The sequence below is a fragment of the Orycteropus afer genome, unplaced genomic scaffold (assembly GCF_000298275.1).
Source record: "Orycteropus afer afer isolate SDZICR_OR568_19922 unplaced genomic scaffold, OryAfe1.0 scaffold00090, whole genome shotgun sequence".
NCBI lineage: Eukaryota > Metazoa > Chordata > Mammalia > Tubulidentata > Orycteropodidae > Orycteropus > Orycteropus afer.
In genome coordinates, this window is record NW_006921677.1 from 7,294,102 (window position 1) to 7,316,017 (window position 21,916).

At 38.9% G+C, this 21,916-nt stretch overlaps 1 non-coding gene across 1 annotated transcript; it reads right to left on the reverse strand.

Annotated features, from left to right (window-relative positions):
* Window positions 1-11,567: 11,567 nt before the first annotated feature.
* LOC122150117 lies at window positions 11,568-11,638 on the reverse strand. Its single transcript, XR_006163495.1, has one exon. It is a non-coding gene; the product is annotated as a small nucleolar RNA SNORD56 (small nucleolar RNA).
* Window positions 11,639-21,916: the final 10,278 nt, after the last annotated feature.

Sequence of the window (21,916 nt, forward strand, 5' to 3'; positions counted from 1 at the left end):
TCTTTAGATGGTCTCTAAATTCAGGAAGGATATAATCAAGGACATATTTTGGCTCTTGTGGACCTGTTTTAATTGTCTTGAACTTCAAGTTGAACTTGCATGTGAGCAGTTGATGGTCTGTTCCACAATCAGCTCCTGGCCTTGTTTTGGCTGAAGATATTGAGCTTTTCCATCACCTCTTGCCACATATCATATGTAGGCAATCTGATTCTTGTGTACTCCAACTGGTGAAGTCCACTTATATAGTCACTGTTTGTGTTGTTGAAAAAAGGTATTTGCAACTAATAAGTCATTGGTCTTGCAGAAATCTATCAGGCGATCTCCAGCATCATTTCTATCACCAAGGCCAAATTTTCCAACTACTGGTAATTCTTCTTTGTTTCCAACTTTTGCGTTCCAATCACCAGTGATAAGCAACACATCTTGATTGCGTGTTCGGTAAATTTCAGACTGCAGAAGTTGATAAAAATCTTCAATTTCCTCATCTTTGGCTTTGGTAGTTGGTGCGTAAATTTGAATAATAGTAGTATTAACTGATCTTTTTGTAGGCATATGAATATTATCCTATCACTGACAGCATTGTACTTCAGGATAAATCTTGAAACATTCATTGTGGTGATGAATGCCATGGCATTCCTCTTCAATTTGTCATTCCCAGCATAGTATATCATAAAGACATCTGATTCAAAAGGGCCAAAACTGGTCCATTTCAATTCACTAATACCTAGTGATAAAGATATCAATCTTTATGTGTTCCATTTCATTTTTGACAACTTCTAATTTTCCTAGATTCATACTTCATACATTCCATCCTCCAATTATTAATGGACATTTGCAGCTGTTTCTTCTCATTTTGAGTTGTGCCACATCAGCAAATGGAGCTCCTGAAAGCTCTGCATTATCCATATCATTAAGGTTGGCTCTACACTGATGAAGTAGCCCTTTCCCAGTCATAACTTGAGTCTCCTCTGACCTGAGGGGCTCCTCTTCTGGCTCTGTATTGGACATGATTCAAGGCTGTTCATAAAGTTGTCCAGTAATATATCAGACAGTGTTTCACTGCTATTCATAAGGTTTTCATCGGCCGATTGTTTGAGAAGTGGATGGCCTCTTCCTTCTTCCAAGTCTGCCTTAGTCTGAAAGCTCCACTGAAACCCATCCACCGTGGGCAACCCTGCTGGTGTTTGAAACACTGATGGCACAACCTCCAGCCTCACAGTGACACACAAGCCACCACAGTACAACAAACTAACAGACAAGTTCATCTTCCTTAGCTTCCTGCCTGGGGTCTCTCCCTCTTACCTCCTTTCCTAGTAATTGGTATTTCCTGATGATGTACCCAAGGTAAGCAAGACAGTCTCAGCATCCTCACTTCCAAAGAGAATTCTGGCTTTACTTCCCCCAAGACTGATGTAGAAAGTTGTTGGTGTTGTTGTTAGATGCCGTTGAGTCAATTCCAATTCATAGTGACCCTATGTACAACAAAAGGGAATACTGCATGGTCACACACCATCCTCACAATCCTTGCTATACTTGAGCTCATTGTTGCAGCTACTGTGTCAATCCATCTTGTTCAGGTTCTTCCCCTTTTTCACTGACCCTCTACCAAGCATGATAACCTTCTCCATGGGATGGTCCCTTCTGACCACATGACCAAGTTAGGTGAAATGAAGTCTTGCCATTCTCACTTCTAGGGAGCTTTCCTACTACACTTCCTCCAGGACAGATTCTTCTGGAGATCCATGTTATCTTCAGTATTCTTTAAAAACACCGCAATTCAAAGGCATCAACTCTTCTTCAGTTTTCCTTATTTACCATCCAGATTTCACATGCATATGAGGCTATTGAAAATAGAATGGCTTACGTTAAGCACACCTTGGTCTTCAAAGTGATATCTTTGCTCTCCAACACTTTAAAGAGGTCTTTTGCAGCAGATGGGCCTAATGCAATATAATGTCCGATTTCTTGACTACTGTTTGCATGGGTGTTGATTGTGGATCCAAGTAAAAGGAAATCCCTGACAACTTCAATCTTTTCTCCATTTATCATGATGTTGCTTACTGGTCCAGTTGTGAGAATTTTTTTCCCCTTTATATTGAGGTGTAATCCATACTGAAGACTGCAGTTTTTTATATTCATCAGTAAGTGCTTCAAATCATTTTCACTTTCAGCAAGCAAGGTTGTATCATCTGCATATCACAGGTTGCTAATGAGTCTTCCTCCAATCTTGATGCTGCGTTCTTCATATAGTCCAGTTTTTCAGATTATTTGCTCAGCATACAGATTGAATAAATATAGTGAAAGGATACAACCCTGACACACACCCTTCCTGATTTTAAACCATGCAGTATCCCCTTGTTCTGTTGGAACAACAACCTCTTGTTCTATGTACAGCTTCCCCATGAACACAATTAAGTGTTCTGGAAATCCCATTCTTTGCAAGGTTATCCATAATTTGTAAAGATCCGCACAATCAAATGCCTTTGCATAGTCAATAAACCACAGATAAACATTTTTCCATATTCTTTGCTTTCAGCCAAGATCCATCTGATATCGGCAATGATATCCCTCATTCCACATCCTCTTCTGCATCTGGCTTAAATTTCTGGAAGTTCCCTGTCAATATACTGCTGCAATCAGTTTTTAATTATCTTCAGCAAAATTTTACTTGTGTGTGATATTAATGATATTGTTTGATAATTTCCACATTTTGTTGGAATGGGCACAAATGTGGAACTCTTCCGGTCAGTTGGCCAGGTAGCTGTCTTCCAAGTTTTAGCATAGACAAATAAGTGCCTCCTGTGCTGCATCCATTTGTTGAAATATTTTAATGGGTATTCCATCAATTCCTGGAGGCTTGTTTTTCATCAATTCCTTCAGTGCAGCTTCAACCTCTTCCTTCAATACCATTGGTTCATGATCATATGCTACCTCCTGAGATTGTTGAATACTGACCAATTCTTTTCTGTACAGTGACTCTGTGTATTCCTTCTGTCTCTTTTTGATGCTCCCACCATTATTCAATATTTTGTCCATTGTTGTTGTTGTTGTTATTTGCCATCGATAGGATCCTTCAATATTGCTTGAATGTTTTCTTCAGTTCTTTCAGCTTGAGAAATGCTGAGTGTTCTTCCCCTTTGGTTTTCTAACTCCAGGTCTTTGTACATTTTATTATAATAATATACTTTTTCTTCTCAAGCTGCCCTTTGAAATGTTCTGTTCAGCTCTTTTATCTCATCATTTCTTCCATTGCTTTGTTGTTGTTGTTGTTGTGTGCCATTGAGTCAGAACCAACTCATAGTGACCCCTCCTTGGGTTTCTGAGGCAGTATCACTACAGAAGTAGATTGCCCCATCTTCCTTCTGAGGAGTGGCTGATGGGTTTGAACCACCAGCCTTCTGGTCAGCAGTCAAGTGTCTTAGGCACTATGCTACCAGAGCTCCCATTGCTTTAGCTACTTCCAATTCAAAAGCAAGTTTCAGAGTCTTCTCTGATATCCATTTTACCTTTTCTTCTTTTCCTATCTTTTTTAATGACCATTTGCTTTCTTCACATATGATGCTCTTGATATCATCCCACAATTCATCTGCTCTTTGATCATTGGTGTTGAATGCATCAAATCTATTCCTCAGATGATCTCTAAACTCAGGTTGGACATAGTCAAGGTCATATTTTGCTGTCCTGGACTTGTTTTAATTTTTTTCAACTTTAATTGGAACTTGCATATGAGTAAGATGGTCTCTATCACAGTCAGCTCCTGGCTTCGTTTTGACTGATGATATTGAGATTCTCCATCACCTCTTCCCACAGATGTAGTTGATTTGACTCCTGTGTATTCCAGCTGGTGAGGCCCATATATGTAGCTGCCATTTATGTTGTTGAAAAAAGGTATTTGCAATGAATAAGTCATTGATCTTGAAAAATTGTATCCTGTGATCTCTGGCATCATTTCTATCACCAAGGTCATATTTTCCAGGTACTGATGATTCTTCTTTGTTCCAACTTTCACATTCTAATCACCAGTAATCATCAACACATCTTGGTTGCATGTTTGGTTAATTTCAGACTGCAGATGTTGGTAAAAGTATTCAATTTCTTCATCTTTGACTTCAGTGGTTGATGCATAAATTTGAATAGTAGCAGTATTAACTGCTCTTCCTTGTAGGCATATGGATATTATCCTATCATTGACAGCATTGTACTTTAGGATAGACCTTGAGACATTCATTGTGACAATGAATGTGACACCATTCCTCTTCAATTTTTCATTCCTGGCATAGTAGATTACATGATTGCCCAATTCAAAATGGCAAAATGGTCAATACCAGTCTGTTTCAGCTCATGAAAGCCTAGGATATAAATCTTTATGCATTCCATTTCATTTTTGACAACTTCCAATTTTCCTAGATTCATACTTCATACATTCCATATTCCAATTATTAGTGAAGGTTTGCAGCTGTTTCTTCCCATTTTGAGTCTACTCCACCAGAAAATGGAAGTCCTGAAAGTTTTACTCCATCTATGTCATTAAGGTCGACTCTACTTTGAGGAGGCAGCTCTTCTCCAGACGTGTTTTGAATGCCTTTGCTAAAAGAGCATGGAGGTGGCATCTTCTAACTTTCTGTAACTTCACAAAAGGAAGGCAGAGTCACCTCAGCAGCCCAAGATTATTCCTATGAGGCCAGATATGCTGCTTACCTCTAGCCTTTTACCAATTCTGATACCAATCATCCCTCCCACAGCACTCACTCATTCTCTGCTGGCTTAGATAACTCATTTCAATGACCTCCCAGAACTCACAGACAATACTCACAATTATGGGGTTTATTAGGGAAGTAACAGGCTACAATTCAGGTTCAGGAAAGCACTCAGGACACAATTCTTGGATCAGGACAGTCTCCTCTCTGCTATGCCCTCAGATAAGACTCTCAGGCCCTTGGCCTCTACGCCTGCCTCTGCCCTGCTTGGGCAAGTGTTACAAAGCTCTCTTAGCTCTGCTGATAGGTATACCTAGGTGCACCCCACTCTGTCAGCAAGCCTCCTGCCCAAAGGCACTCAGCTTTCTCACTCTGTGGGCAGGTAAGACTGCCACTCTGTCTCTTGCATCTTGGTTCCACCACGACTGTCTGTCAGCCAGGCATCTCCCTCTGCTGGGGTATCTCTCTCTGCTGGGGTGTCTCTCTCTGCTGGGGCATCTCTCTCTGCCACACATCTCTCTCTGCTGGGTGTCTCTCCCAAGGAGATCCAGTGCAGGGATCTCAGATCCAAGGATGCACTTTACTTCACCTCTACCCCTTCTCTCTTGATGGCAGTGAAATCCCCTCTCTGCCTCTAAATGGGATCATTTTAAGCCTGGCAGAGTAACAAAACTGACCAATCCCAACAGCAGAGTTCTACATACCTCATTTGCATCGTCCCACCCAGTAATCTGGTTGGAGTTACAAAGACTATGGCTAGAAAAGCCATACCAACTAATTCACTGCATCACAGCCTTCCAACCTCAGAGGCTCATCTTCTGAGACTGTATCAGACACTGTTTCAGGGCTATTCATAAAGTTTTCTGGTAATATACCAGATAGTGTTTACTGCTATTCATAAGGTTTTCACTGGCCAGTCCAGGTTTTTGAAAAGTGGATGGCCCCTTCTTTCTTCCCTGTCTTAGTCTGGAAGCTCTGCTGAAACCTGTCCACATGGGTGACCCTGCTGGTATTTGAAATACTGGTGGCATAGCCTCCAGCCTCACCGCAACACACAAGCCACCACAGAACAACAAACTGACAGACAAATGGTGGGATGTGAGAAGTAGGTAGCCTATAACAGCTGCTCTCATTTCTGACAACAGTCTTTCCAACCATAGGTATTAATATTCTCATTTTAAGTCTAACAAACTAAGTCTTGGAAAGTTTCAGCAACTATCTGAGATGACTCTGAATTTGAACTTGTTTACATAATTCCAAAGCCCATGTATTTCTCACTATAGCATGATTCATATGTGCTAGATTTAAAATCTACTTTAGAATGTAACAGCCATTGTAACCCAAATGTCTTTATGTTTACTTGCTTAATTAATTTTTTTTTTCTGGCTTTACAAGCATACACAATATGCACATATCTCCATCTCTCTGACCTCTTCTGCTTTCTTATTCCAGTCAAGCCCATGCTGGTTTCCTTACTGCTCCTCAAGCACAACAAACATGTTCTTGCCCCCAGGACATTTGCACTTGCTGTTTCCTCTGTCTGTAGTAGTCTTCTAGAAGATATCCACTTACCTTCACTCTCTTCTTTCACAGGGAAGCCTTTCTGGACCTACTTACTTAATACTGTGATTTCTGTGCCCAATACAACTCTTCCAAACCCTCTCTCTTGTTTTATTTTCAACAAGAAAATAGGATATTTATCCTATTCATCATCACTTAATAAATTTTGTATTTACTTATACATTTTATTTTATTTCTTCCCACAATAATGTAAGCTTCAGAGAGTAGAGATTTTTGTCTTGTTCACTAGTATGTCACCTACACTTAAAATGGTACCTGGAACACAGTAGGTACTCAGTGCATTTTGTGGAACAAATAAATAAATACATTGTTACTCTTCTTTCCCATCTACAGATCTGATGGTACGGTTTCATAAAGTATGTCTTTTGATTACTACATTCTGATTGCGAATCTCATCCTACCATTTCTATGATTGCTAGAGATAAAAACTGGGGAAAGTTACAGGTGAGAAAATTTATGTAAAAACATTATTGAAGAAATTGTATAATTTGAAAATATAATTTTGATCTGTGTTCATACTTTACACAAAAAAATCTAAATAGATTATGTATGCAACATATATTTAAATGGCATCAAACCATTTAAAAATATAATTTTGTCTTAATCACTAAAAAATAACTGAAAATATAATTTTGTCAAAAAACTAAACCTGTTGCTGTTGACTTGATTTCGACTCATAGTGACCCTATAGGACAGAGTAGAACCCACAGGGTTTTCAAGGCTGTCATGTTCATGGAACAGACTGCCTCATCTTTCTCCCACAGAGAAGCTAATGCATTCAAGCCACCAACCTTTCAGTTAACAGCCGAGAGGTTAACCACTGTGTCATCAGGGCTCCTTGTCTTATCACTAGAGGAGTAATAAATAATTAATCTGTGTTGTAAAAAGGAATCAAACACCATTTATTAAAAAAAAAAAAAAAAAAAAGTTAAGATTTTAATAGACAAATGGGCAGGTAGTGTGAATAAACAATTTATATAATGGATATACAATTTGTAAACAAACATTGAAAAACTCTCAACAAGTTGGTAAAAATGCAAATGTAAACAATAATATGGAGTCATTGCCTTGGCTACTACATAGCAATACAGAAATATGGTTATTATGACAATGTTAAGTTGAAAGAACTCAAATATCTGTCACATTTATAATTATGCATCCCGACATGGACTGGAAAGGAACCCAAAAGTTGAATAGTTTTATCTATTGGGCATGTGATCATATTAAAATTTAAAATTCGCTTTATTGTTGTCCCTACCCTATGTTTTGGTATTTTGATATGTATTCAACCAGTTTCTTTTTTGCTATTTTAAACTGAGAAATAGTAACTTTTTCTCTCTCTGTCACCACAATATTTTTTTCTAGAGCATTAAGCTTTGCAGTTTTAAAAGGCAGAATAACACAGAGGTTATGAGCACAAACCCTGCAGCCAGATTGCCTCAGTTTGAATCTCCAATCAACCTCTTACTAACTGGGTGATCTTGGACAAATTACTCAAATGTCTCAGTTTTTTCCTCTTTAAAATGGGAATCATAATAATCCCTAACTCATGTGGTTGTTGCTGGGATTAAATGCCATAAAGCACACAAGATAGTACCTGGCACTGAAAAATATTTTGAAAACCAAAGTAGTTGCTGTCAAGTCAGTTCTGACTCGTGGCGTCCCAACGTGTGTCAGAGTAGAAATGTGCTCCATACAGTTTTTAATGACTGTGACCTTTCAGAAGTAAATCACCAAGCCATTTTTCCAAGATACCTCAGACCTCCAACCTTTCTGTTAATAGCTTAACTATTCGTGCCATCCAAAGACTCCTGGATAAGATTAGCCATGACTAATTAGCTATTTTCTCTCTCTCTGACAATATTCCATTTAAAGTCCTTTTGATCAGATTAAGTCTGTTTCCAAACATCCTTTTCAGCCTTAATAAGAATCACAACATAGCTTGCTAGGAATCTATCATTTTGAAATTATTGGCAGTGGTTCAGGTAATCAAAATCTGGCTTCCAATGACATCTTCACACTATCAAACCACAGAACACACTATGCGAGTCACAGTTTCCTCCAGGTGGCAGAACAGACAGGAAGGCATTGAGATCTGGAACCACGTTGCCAACTATGGGGAACAAACAATGGAAAATCAGACACCACTGTTGTTGTTGTATGCCTTCCAGTCACACTCGACTCATAGCGATCCCTTTTGGGTTTCCAAGGCAGTATCACTACCGAAGTAGATTACCCAACCTTCCTTCCAAGGAGTGGCTGGGGCGTTTGAACTGCCAGTCTTCAGGTTAGCAGTCAAGTGCCTTAGGCACTACGTTATGTGCTAGGAAATTAAATCAAAACATTTGTTTGATACTATCATGTTCCAGATATTGTGCTAAGCCTCAAAACAGAGTAGTAAGCAAGAGCAAAATCAGTTGCTTTGGAGTTCATTCTGACTCATGGAGACCCCACATCAACCCCATGTGTGCAGGTAGAACTGCACTCCATTCTGCATAGATTATCGTTTTTTAAGTTTACAGAAAATTTGCAATAACAGTACAAAGAGCTCCTCTGTCACCTTCACCCAGATTGAGATTCCTCTATTTTCAACATTTTATCATATCTACTGTACCACTATCTCCTCTCTCTCTCAATATATTTTGTTTTATATGTTTAACCATCATTTTATACAATTATTACATCAATATATATTATATTTTCATATTTTACCATTTTCACTTTTCTTCTGATGCATTCAAATTTGTAGTAATGGTGTAGAATGTTGAATATACCATGGACTGCGAGAAGAATGAACAAGTATCTGTCTTAGAGGAAGTACAGCCAGACTGCTCCTGAGAAGTGGGGATTACATTGAACATGTCATCAGAAGGGATCAGTCGCTGAAAAAAGACATCATGCTTGGTAAAGTAGAGGGTCAGTGAAAAGGAGAAAAACCCTCAATGATGAACTGACACAGTGGCTATAAAAATTGGCTCAAACATAACAATGATTGTGAGGAAAGCACTGGACTGGGCAATGTTTTGTTCTGTTGTATACAAGGTTGCTCTGAGTTGGAATCTAATCAATTGTATATAATAACAACAACAACTTTTCTTACTCTGAATTGTTTGATACCCAGTTGCAGATAAGATATTCTGTTTCCTCCCTCCCACACTCAAAAAAAAAAGAGGAAAAAAAAAAAAAACTCCAAGGTTTTCCCCAAAACAAGGACACACTCCAACATAATCTTAATGAATACAGTCATCCAAATAAAATTTCACCAATTATCCCAAAACATTTCTTTCTTCTCTGTTTCAGGATCACACATTGTAATTAATTGTCACATCTCCTCAGTCTACTTCAATCTGAAACTGGTTTTAAAGAGTACTAGTCTTTCATTCTGTAGCATGTCCCTCAATCTGGATCATTCAGGATTAACTCATGACCAGACCTAAAAACCTGTTGCCATTAAGTTGATTCTAATTCATAGTGACCCTATATGACAGAGTAGAACTGCCCCTATGGGGTTTCCAAGGCTGTAATCTTTAAGGAGCAGACTGCCCCACCTTTCTCCCACAGAGTGGCTGGTGGGTTCAAACTGCTGACCTTTCCAATAGCAACCAAGTTCTTAACCACTGTGCCACCAGGGCTCCTAGGCCATTTTTTTTTTCCAGTAGATCACAAGACACCTGATATCAACCAGTCCCACCCGTTTCTGGTGCTGCCAAACTTAACATGGTCAAGTTGATGTCATACGGTTTTCTCCATGATAAAGTCATCATTTTCTTCTTTGTAATCGATAAGGAGAGAAATTTTGAAACTATTCCTTGAATTCACTATTTTGGACACATCAAGGACTCCTTTGATACAGTTATGTGCTTGACTACTAGCTGAAAAGTTAGTGAACCTACCCAGAGGTTCACTGGAAGACAGGCTTGGTGGTCTGCTTCAAAATGGTTATAGGCTTGAAATCAATATGAAGCAATTAACTCTGTACACATGGGGTCTCCATGAATTGAAATTGACTCGGTGATAGCTAACAATATTGGATGCATTAGTAAGAAAAATCAATCACTAGAAAAGAACATCATGTTTGTTAAAGTAGAAGGTCTGCAGATCTGAGGCAAACACTCAATGAGATGGCATGACACAATAGCCACCACAATAGACTCAAACATACCAATGATCATGAAGATAGCTTTGAAATGGGCATTATTCCATCCTATTGTACACAGGTTATCATGAGTCAAAGCTGACTGGACAGAAACTAACAAATGGTAGTTTTCAAATGATGATTTCCTGTTTTGATCTTTCCTACTGCATGTATTAGTTGGCATTCTACTGTAAAGGAAATCTTTCCCTTCTCCCCCATTTATTTATTTAATCATTTATTTACATATGAGTGGGATTATGGTTTCCCTTTCTTTTCAGTAAATGGTAATCCATTATATTCACTGCCATCAAGTTGATTCCAATTTATGATGACTCTATAGGACAAAGTAGAACTGCCTCATTTCCAACGTTTCCAACGTTGTAAATCTTTAGGAAAGCAGACTGCCACGTCTTTCTCCTGCTGATTGGCTGATAAGTTTGAACCACCAACCTTTCGGTGAGCAGCTGACTGTTTTAACCATTGCACAACCAGAGGTCATTTGCAATCCATTATATTATTACTTATTTTGATGTGCAAAATGATTCATATCTGGCTAGCCATTCAAACTCACTTCCGTGTCCTTTTGACAGCTCACCATCATTCTTTGACTGCTTTCTTATTTTCTTGAGCAAGAAATAATCCAGAATCATCTTGTACTTTCTCTGCCTCAAATCTGGAGCCAACCCTTTCCAACAAGTACTGAATCATTTTAGTGGAATTCAAGATCTGGGCACTCAATGTGCTTATTTTTACTGGGGTTTCATTGCTTCTAAACATTCTCAGAGAGTAAAGCTAACAGATACATACATCTAATTTCTATATCTATTTGTGTGAATATATATATTTTTTGGGGAGCTCTGGTGGTGTAGTGCCAAAGGCATTTAACTGCTAACCAGAAGGCTGGCAGCTCAAACCCACCAGCCACTCCTGAGAAGAAAGGAAGGTTGGGGGCAATCTACTTCTGAAGTGATACTGCCTCGGAAACCTAAGGAAGGGTCACTATGAGTCCCATCTGACTCAACGGCAGTGAGTTGTATGTATGTGTGTGTGTGTGTGTGTGTGTGTATATATATATATATATTTACAATCCATTAGTCTGAGTACCAACACTCTCTCTTTCTCTCTCTCTCTCTCTCTCTCTCTCTTTTTCAGCTTCACTCAAACCCAAAGAATCAACACTCATTGAGTGAACTTCTGTTGACAAAAAACATTGCCATCATTGTAGTGGGTACCAACACTTTCTACTCCAACCCAATACCTCAGGGTTCTCTCCAGCCTCTGTCCTTCCATATTTGTAAATCCCTTCTCTAACAGTGAGATGACTGGCTCCCATTATCCTCCATATGGTCTTTATTTGTTCAGTCTCCCTGTATATAATTGATCTACCAAGTCACTCACCTCTTTAGCTTCCAAAAATTACCACCTCCACAGTTTCTGCCTCCCAAAGGGAGGAGAATAGATGGAAAAAGTAGACTAGTGGGAGGGAAAAAAATAAGGAAAGCTGCCAATAACTCCATTTTAAGATTCTATAGATTGTCCAAAACACCAAGGAACTTACTCAAGTGGAAGGGTTTAATCATGCTTCCAAATGCCAAAGAGGAAAAGAGATGGAGAGTCTGATAAGCATTTAACTACCTGGGCTTTTTGCGGTAAATCAAACTTCTGTTCAAAAACAATCTTGCAGAGTCCTACAAACGGCTGTCTACAGGTAGAGTGATTTTGGGTTGAGGATACTGGTGCCAATGCCATAGTGGTGCCCCTTATTTGTGCCTCATAGTTATATTTCTTTCGATTTATATTCACATGCTCATCCATGATCAGCCAGAAGCTGTGTTCAAAGGAGCTCATACACAGAGCTGAAAACAGTTCTTCCCCATGGAATCTTTTATATTGAGCCCTGTATACCAACTTAGAATTTCTACTCAAACCATCTTTATTTCAGGAACCACATTACCTTTCCCAGACAATAGGCCTTTGTTTCCTACCCTGAAAACCTAGCTCAGGTCTTTCTAACTTCAAATCTTGTAAAGAAAGAATTGGAGCACTTGGACTCTTCCCTCTCCCAAAGGTTGTGAACTTTCCATGCAATTTGATCCATTCCACACTAGTGAACAACTTTGCACACAACACATCTCACTTCTCCACTACAAAAGTTACTAACCAAGTTACTACCTATTAGAAGGCCACTTTGGAAAAGGAGACTGTAAACTCCATGAGAGCATTTTCATTTTTCACTATTACATTCTCAACATACAGTACATTGTCTGGCACATAGTAGGTACTCAATAAATATTTACCTTTTTTCTTCTTTAAACTGGCATATGAATATATTCCTTTATTAGAATGACATATTAGCACTGTCCCTCTGATGTGAGAGGGGACATTCAACCCACACTGTGGCTGGAGCCAGGTGTGAGCACTCTCAGAGCTGGCACGAAGTGTCTACTACAGGATTCACCCAAAAGAGGATGTATCCGTGGGTTTGATCATCTTTACTGCAGGCTCCAGCCAGTCTCCATCCTTTTTTTCTGGAATCCCTCATTTCAGCACTAGCTGACCCTCTTGGCCCTCTGGACTCCTTCAAGGCCTGGTCAGCTGGCCCAAGTCTCCTCGCTTAGGCTGCTCTGAACCCTGCAGCACCTCTTTGGTATGCTGCTGCCCTGCCACATACAGGGGTGGGAGCTGAGGGAGGAACATAGCATCCAACACCCAGACAAACAGTAGGGGTGCACTGTTGTTGTTTGTTGTTGTTATGTGTCATCGAGTCAGCCCTGACTCATAGCAACCCCTCCTTGGGTTTCCGAGGCAGTATCACTATGGATAGCAGGATTGCCCAACCTTCCTTCTGAGGAGTGGCTGGTGGGTTTGAACTGCCAGCCGTCTGGTTAGCAGTCAAGTGCCTTAGGCACTATGCTACTACAGCTCCCGAGGGGTGCACTGTTGTTGTTGTTGTTGTTGTTATGTGTCGTCGAGTCAAACCCAACTCATAGCAACCCCTCCTTGGGTTTCCGAGGCAGTATCACTATGGATAGCAGGATTGCCCAACCTTCCTTCTGAGGAGTGGCTGGTGGGTTTGAACTGCCAGCCGTCTGGTTAGCAGGCAAGTGTCTTAGCCACTATGCTACCAGAGCTCCCACTAGGAACTGGAATAAGCCAACAACCTCACCGAACACAAGCTTCCTCCCCAGATGACCCATATTCAGCTACAGAAGAAAAGGAAGCCCTTGATCACTTCACATTTATGACATGGTCTGTGTCCCAGTCACAAGGGAAGCAAAGTGGATGCAAAAGTTTACTTCAGTCATGCCTGCACACGCCTGTTGTGTGCCTGCAACAGTAGGTATTGAGAAATTAGCAGATAGGAGCTGGCATTAATTACTGAATTAAGAGAAGAAACTACAGTTCACTAGTTCACACAAACCATGACCATCACACAAACTAGTTCATACAAACCATGACCTCATCTAACCTGAGACCAGAAGAACTAGATGGTACCTGCCATCACTACCAACTGTTCTGATCAGGAACACAACAGATGGGTCCTGATAGAATGGGAGCAAAATGTGGAACAGAACTCAAATTCTTGAAAAAGCCAGATTTACTGGACCAATTGAGACTGGAGGATTCCCCAAGACTGTCACCCTGAGATACTCTTTAAACTCTGAAACAAAACTGTTCCATCTTTTAGCCAAATAACAGATTGGCTCATAAGATAAATAATATCACCCATGAGTACTTTGCTCCTTTAAAAAATCATCTATATGAGACTAAAGGGTCAACACTTACTCAGAGCAAACACAAGAGATCAAGAGGACAAGGAAATTAGATTACTGGAAACAGAACAACAAGAATGGAAATGAGAAAGAAAACACTGTGTAAAATGTAACCAATGTCATTGAATAAATTGTAAAGAAATTCTTAAATGGGAACCTAATTTGCCGTGTAAACTGTCATTGAAAGCACAAAACATCATTTTTTTTTTTTTAATTCTGATTTGGGTGAAGATTTACAGAGCAAATTCACTTTCCATACAGCAGTTCATATGTACTTTGTCTCATGTCATTGACCACAGTTTACCACAATGCAACAGCTCCCCTCCCACTTCCTCCCCATAGTTACCTCTTCCCAGTGTCCATCCCTCCATGCACTCCTGCCCCCTCAGCTGTCTCCCTGTGTATAAGCAGCCCTTCTTTCTCCCATGATTGTTGTCTCCAAGGAGTGTATCTACCTCAAGTAAATGTTCAACTCATATGCCTGTCTTTTGTTTGGCTGGAAACCATGGGTGTGGGTTCAATTCCAGACCTGAAGAGCAGCTACGGGCCATAGACTTAGTGGTTTCACCAGGCTCTATCAGACCAACAAACCTGGTCCCCCCCCCCCTTTTTTTTTCTCCAGATGATTTTGAGTTTTGTTCCACATTGTTCTCCCTCTCTATCAAGAATCTCCTACATAGATGCCCTTCGAAGTGAATGACAGTTGTAGCTAGGCACCATCTAGTTCTTCTGGTCTCATAGTCATATAGGCTGCAGATCGGATGGTATACCAGTCGCTAGGACTAATTGTTTCCATGAATTTTGGTTTTCTTCATTCTTCTTTGCTCTGGACAAGGAGAGACCCATCGTTGCATCTAGATGGCAGCTTGCTAGCTTTTAAGATCCCAGTCACTACTCGCCAAAGTAGGAGGTGGAACAATGTTTTGTATAGTATTTTAGGCCAATTGAGCTTGATGTCCCCTGCAACTATTGTCCCAAGCCCACAGGTTCAACTACTTGGTCCCTCTGGGTAGCTGGCTGTGACCAAGCAGTGACCACAACCTTGCCTCTTGTCAGCTTTACTATACACCTGAGAATTCTGATCATTCACATAAACTTATAGGACCATTGTCTGCCAACCCGATACATGTTCTTGGATACACTCCCTATTTCATAGACATACCTAATAGTTCTGCCTGTCCACCATCTATCCACCCATATACCCATGTTTGCCTTCACTGACAACGCAGTACTGTATGTGCAAAAGGGTTCATCTTTGTTGTCTGTACCTCCCATGTACTTCTTTATGTCTTTCTCGTCCTCAATGCTACCATATTGGTCACTCACATTTGGTACATTGCCCTTCTCTTCACCCAAATCAATACTTATCTCTATCTATCTAACAGCATTCCCTCCCCTCCCTTCCCACCCCTGGTAACCAACAAAGAAAATTTCCTTCTATAGATAAACCTTTCCTTAACTTTCACAATAACGGACTAATACAATGTTTGTCCTTTAAAACATTATTTTTTTTAATAATACTGAATTAATGAATGAATAACTCACCACTATGGGGAATCTGCCTGTACCAATTTACCTGACCCTACATCATATCAAAATGGTACATCTTTTCCCAAAAGCCAAAAGCTCAGGCTCTTGGGCACTAAATATAAAGATAGAAACATACTATAAGAAATTATCAGGCCTGATTAAGTAGCAGTCAGAAAATGGCATCATGCAGTTAATACCATGATCACTCCCTCTTCCATCTGAAATGCAGAACAACTAGGTAAAGCAGATACAAATAAAGATACTGGAGTTATGAGTAGCTGAGGAGAAAATATAGTATTAGATCCAATGAAAGCAAAGAAAGAGAGCAGGCTAAATGACTGGGACAAAAAGGCAAGCCTGCCCAACTGGCTGAGACAGAAACAAAAGACCTAGAGCCAGAGGCAGGATAGAGGAGAAGGAAGAAGGAAAAGGGGAAAAAAAGAAAAGAAAAACACCATGGAACCACAGGTACTGGGGACTCAGAAAAGCCTCACCAGGCATTTTACGAAGTGAGCTGGGACTTTGTGGGGAAGTAAAGATCTTACAGGCAAACAGATTGGGAACCCTTTGGCTTGGGCTGCAATACAGTCCAGAGCAGAGAGGGAGAGAGGGAGTGCCCTCCAACTTGGCAGAACCCAGGAGCAGGTGCAAAGCAGTGGGTTTGGGCCCATCTCCTAGAAACCCTTTGTGGTGCGGATTGAATCTGTACACAGGGTGTTTACAACTTGTCTAGCTCTCACATGCCTATGAAGTGATTGAAAATACCACAGCTTGGGCTAGGCACACCTTAATCTTCAAGGAGAAATCTTTGCTCTTCAGCACTTGAAAGAAGTCTTTTGCAACAGATTTGTCCAGTGCAATATGCCTTCTAATGCTTTGACTGCTGCTTCCATTGGTGTTGAAGGTAGAACCAAGTCATATGAAGTCTTTGACTACTTCAATCTTTTCTCCATTTATCATGATGCTACTTATTGGTCACCTTGTGAGGATTTTTGCTTTCTTTAAATTTGGGTGTAATCCATACTACAGACTATAGTATTCAATCTTCAACAGTAAGTGCTTCAAGTTATCCTCACTTCCAGCAAGCAAAGTTGTGTTGTCTGAATATCACAGGTTGTTAATGAGCCTTCCTCCAATCCTGCTTCTTCATATAGATCATCTTCTCAGATTATTTGCTCAGCAAAAAGAATTGAGCAAGTATGGTGAAAGGAGACAACCCTGACACGCACCTTTCCTGATTTTAAACCATGCAGTATACCCTTGTTCTATTCGAACAACAGCCTCCTGGTCTATGTACAGGCTCCTCATGAGTACAATTAAATGTTCTGGAATTCCCATTCTTCTCAATATTATCCATAATTTGTTATGATCCACACAACCAAATGCTTTTGCATAGTCAATAAAACGTAAGTAAACATCATTGTGGTAGTCTTTGCTTTCAGCCAAGATCCATCTGACATCAGCAATGATATCCCTCATTCTACATTCTCTTCTGAATACAGCTTGCAGTTCTGGAAGTTCTCTGTCAATATACTGCTGCAATCATTTTTGAATTATTTTCAGTAAGATCTTACTTGTACGTGACATTAATGATATTTTTTGATAATTTCCACACTCTGTGGGACCATCTTTCTTTGGAGTGGGTACAAATAGGGATCTCTTCCAGTCAGTTGCCCAGGTAACTGTCTTCCAAATCTCTTGGCATAACTGAGTGAGTGTCTCCAGTGGGGCATCCATGTGTTATGAAATACTTTTTCATATACATTATTCTGTTTAATCCTTAACATTGGCTGTAAAGCTAGATATTATTTTTCTTGCTTTAAAGATAGGGGACGAAACTTGGATAGTTGAAGTATATGCCCTGAAAAAGTTATGTTAGCATGAACATTTTTTCAAATAATTTGCAACTTAACATTTTTTCATTTTCAGTTGGGTTGCTAGGAAGCATGAACTGTTGAATGTAAAACAAGTTTGCTATGTAAATTTGCACCCAAAGCACAAGAAAAGAAAGAAATTATCAGGCCTGAAAATTAATGATAAATTCTGACTTTTTCAGGGTAATGATAATGTATGATAGGCCCTGCAATTTTAAAAAATTGGTCTTCTGAGAAACATATAACCTCATATTTAAAAAGACAGAAAATTACCTTCTAAACATATGTGGAGTATGAATATTATGCTTGTAATACCTCAGTGGAATTTCAATAACTTTATGAATAATATTCTTTGCTGTCTCTTAGAGAAGTCTTAGCAAACTCTCATAATAACTTGAATCCCTCCTTAGATAAAATAGCAACTTACTCTTCATGTAAGCCTCTTGTATAGACGGTTTTAAACCTTCTTCAACAGCATTACATCCAAGTCAACTTTTAAAAATGTTCCTTTAAAATCCAGAAGCCAAGTTTCTGGGCCAAGTGTATCCAGCAAAGGGTCAAAATGATACCCAACTATCCTTCAACAGTAGAATAGAAAGATAAATTGTGGTACATTCAAATAATGAAATATTATACATCAATGAGCAAATTATAACTATACAACATGAATGAATCTCACAAATATAATGTTGAATAAAGGAAGCCAAACATGAAAGTCTACATTGTATTATTCTATTTATATAAGATTCAAACATTGACTAAACCAATCTATATTGTTAGAAGTCAAGATAGTGGTTATTTGTGGGGAAGTAGGTAGAAGGGGACATAAGGAGGTTTCTAGCATTCCTATACTATTCTGTGTCTTCATATGAGTGCAATTCACTTTGTTAAACCTCATCAAGCTATACAGTTACGATTTGTTATTTTTAGAGTATGTGAAATTCAGTAAAGTAAGTGTGCCTCAAAAGACTCCCGAGTGGAAAATTCCATTGAACCTCAAGGATAACCACAAGTTCTCGAGGACAAAAGACCATTCATAAGTCACTTTCTAACATACTCAGGAAGGGGTAGAATTCTGGATGTCCCTTATGATAGTGGTCTTCTCCTCTTTTTGATCCTAGCTTATCCTGACTAAATTTAACCCAAAGAAAATACTCTAAAACCATGCTGGGTACCTCAAAAACCTCCTCAGAAGACTCACTGTGTGACTAGAGGACTTTGTAGAGGTGAGGGGATTCCTATGCTTATATTTATTTTTTTGGAGAAAGGTGACTCTCCCCAACTCTAACATTAATATATGACTGAATCCACTCAACATTAAGGCAGCTTCAAGGCCTGGAGACACCTCCTCCTGAGGAGGTATGGAAATCCAATCTTAATAGTTGAATATCTACAAAAGGCAGGAAATTCAATTTATGGCATCTTTTTAAAATGTTTTAAGTTTGAGATTGAATTCAATCGTCTAGTGTTGCTAAGCTCTTAACCCATCTTTTAGGTATTAGTAACATATAATTTTGAAAATCCAACCCCAAAAATTCTCTGCCTCTTCAAAATGATTCAACCCTACAGTCATATTTAAAGCTCTGGTGGCATAGTGCCATAGAAGACTGAGAAATCTACTTCTGTAAAATTACTGCCTCGGAAACCCAAGGAAGGGTGGCTATGAGTTGAGACCTACTCAACGGCAGTGAGTTTGGTTTTTTGTTTTTGATTTTTGGTCCTAAATCGGTGGGGAAAACCGACTTTTTGTTGCTTTGGAGAAGAGCTAGAAAAGAGACATCAAGTGAAATTTATTTCTTTATCCCTTCCTTTTTCACAGGATTCTAAAAAAAAAAATTAATCGTGTAAAAGGCTTTTTGAACTCTTGGTTGACTTTCTGTGAGGCAATTTAATCCTATAATGGCAAACACTTATCTGTTTGCTAGACCCACACTTATTGGAAGTGTATGTCTACTGAATATATTTACAGCAGCATTTCTCTGTACTATAGAGTTCAAAGTTGATGGTTTGTTCCACTTATTCTTACCACACTACTATCACCACAAACATTCACATCCCAAATCTTGTTCAACAGAGAATGTTTCTTTTTTTCATTGCTACAAAGTCATCTTTCCAGCCTTTGTCCTTTCATAATTTTTTGTTAACATTCCTTATCCTTGGCCCAGTTAATATAATGACTATAATATCTAACCAGAACTTCTCATTTTTCTCCATACATTTCTTCCAAAGTAAATCACAACTTGTCTCATCTCTGAGCCAAGATAATACTCTTGCATTCTTGGTAGCTGAATCACTGAAAGAATTTCTCTGACAATCATCTCCATTGTCATTTTAACCTGGGTTTTCATAAAATAATCCTGATAGTTGGACATTAGATGACTTATTTGAATTTTTCTGAATAATATCTTTAGAATGGTTCCATGACTTATGTACTTTTCCCAAGAGGCTTATCCTGGACCTTTCTTTGCTAATCTAGGAACCAATAATATTCACAAGTGTAACTACCACCTAAGCCCCCATGTGATATCTTACAAGTTCATAAGTAAAAGAACCCTTCAGGATGTGTGATATATATGTTTCCAAAGTCAATGAATTGGTCTGGAATGGTCATCAGAAGCAGAATTTTGATGAGGAATCAGGACTTGTAATTTTTACCATTGTGAATTTCTCTTCCACTCTTAATCTCTCCACTGTTGCGATTTTTCTTCCTCACTTAACAGTGTTTAAGTCTTTTATTATAAGAGAGTGAGAAGCACTGGTGGCACAACTGTTAAGAGCTCAGCTGCTGACCAAAAGGTTAGTGGTTCAAATCCACAAGGATTACAGCCAAGAAAAACTCTGGGGCAGTTCTACTCTGTCACATGAGGTCATTATGAATAGGCTCAATGGCACCCAACAACAACAAACAACATTATAAGAGTTTACTATATCTTTTGCTCAATATCCACAAACAGGGCTCACCAAAATTATCACCACGGAGAAAATTTTTTCAAACTTGGAACTCTCTGATTTCAGCTCTATATCATGTGGCTGCATTCTCCTTCTTTGTACAGTTTCTAATTCCTATTAGCTCCTCTGCTCTCTAATCTAATATTCTCGAATCTCTAGCTACTTCCTGCAACTGACACAGGAAATGAATATGGTAAATAATTTCAAATCTTCTTTCAAGTGTAGAAATTATGGCACAGAAAAATAATATTATTTGCAAACAGCTTTGTAGCTATTACAATCATTTATGTAATTATTGAAAATACACTATAGCCATCCCAATTCTCAATCCCTGTATCTGGAAAGAATTAAATAACATTATTTGTTGTCATCAGTTTAATTTTAGGATTGTCTTCTGTTAATGGAGAAATCGTTCTTTATTTATGATAGCAATATAAAATGTCCTTTTAAAATAAGTAAAAATATCACTAACTTAAAATTTTAAGTAAATGATAGAAAAGTAATATGATGATATAACAAAAAAAAAAAATCATGATAATCAAATGACTGAAGTTTGAGAAGCATCACTATTTGAAAGGCCCTATAAAGCTAGTGTAAAAAGAAGTCAGAAGAAATTGGTATTACAGCCATTTATTCTGGATATATTAGTATCTGGATGTTACTGAAAAGAGACTCTATGTGCCTCCTTATGATATAAACGTAGGTCATAATGATGGCAACAGCCAATTCCAGACTTTCTGCTCTTCCTTAATCCAGCAAATAGCTGATTTGAAACTCCTCCTTGCTGGCTGGCAATCGAAGGAGCAATTATAACACAGGTTTGGAATAGCCAGTAAATATGTGGACAGGGGCCAATCTAAGTGACAGTTTTCAAGTCTTATAAAAACCATGAAACTTAGCCAAATAACGAAACTGGCAAGTTGGCCAGAATGAGGAAGCATATATTTACATGCCACCTCACTGAGCACCAGACTCTGAATCTCTTTCTTTTGGCTCTTTCTATAAGGCAAATTCTGGATCCTGGTCAAGTGTACAACAGTGACAAAAAGGACACTGTGTTCTAGGAAATCCTGAGAGTCTGCTAAGGATACTGCAAGTTGAAAACCATTTTTACTTGATATTTACAGTAGTTTTATTGTAGCAAGTTTTTTTCTTTCTTTCTTTTAGGTAAAAATAATAAATATCTCATTTAAGTGATAGCTGCAATAGCAACTTTTGCTTTTGGCCAAGCACACATAGTCAGGGGCAAGAACAGAGAGGGGCATAAAGATTTGGCCCTAAACCTTCAATAACAAGGCAGAATTTATAAGACGAAGCTCATACTTTTGTTTAAGGGTAATTTACAGAGTTAGAAATGAGTACGAGACTTATTTACCT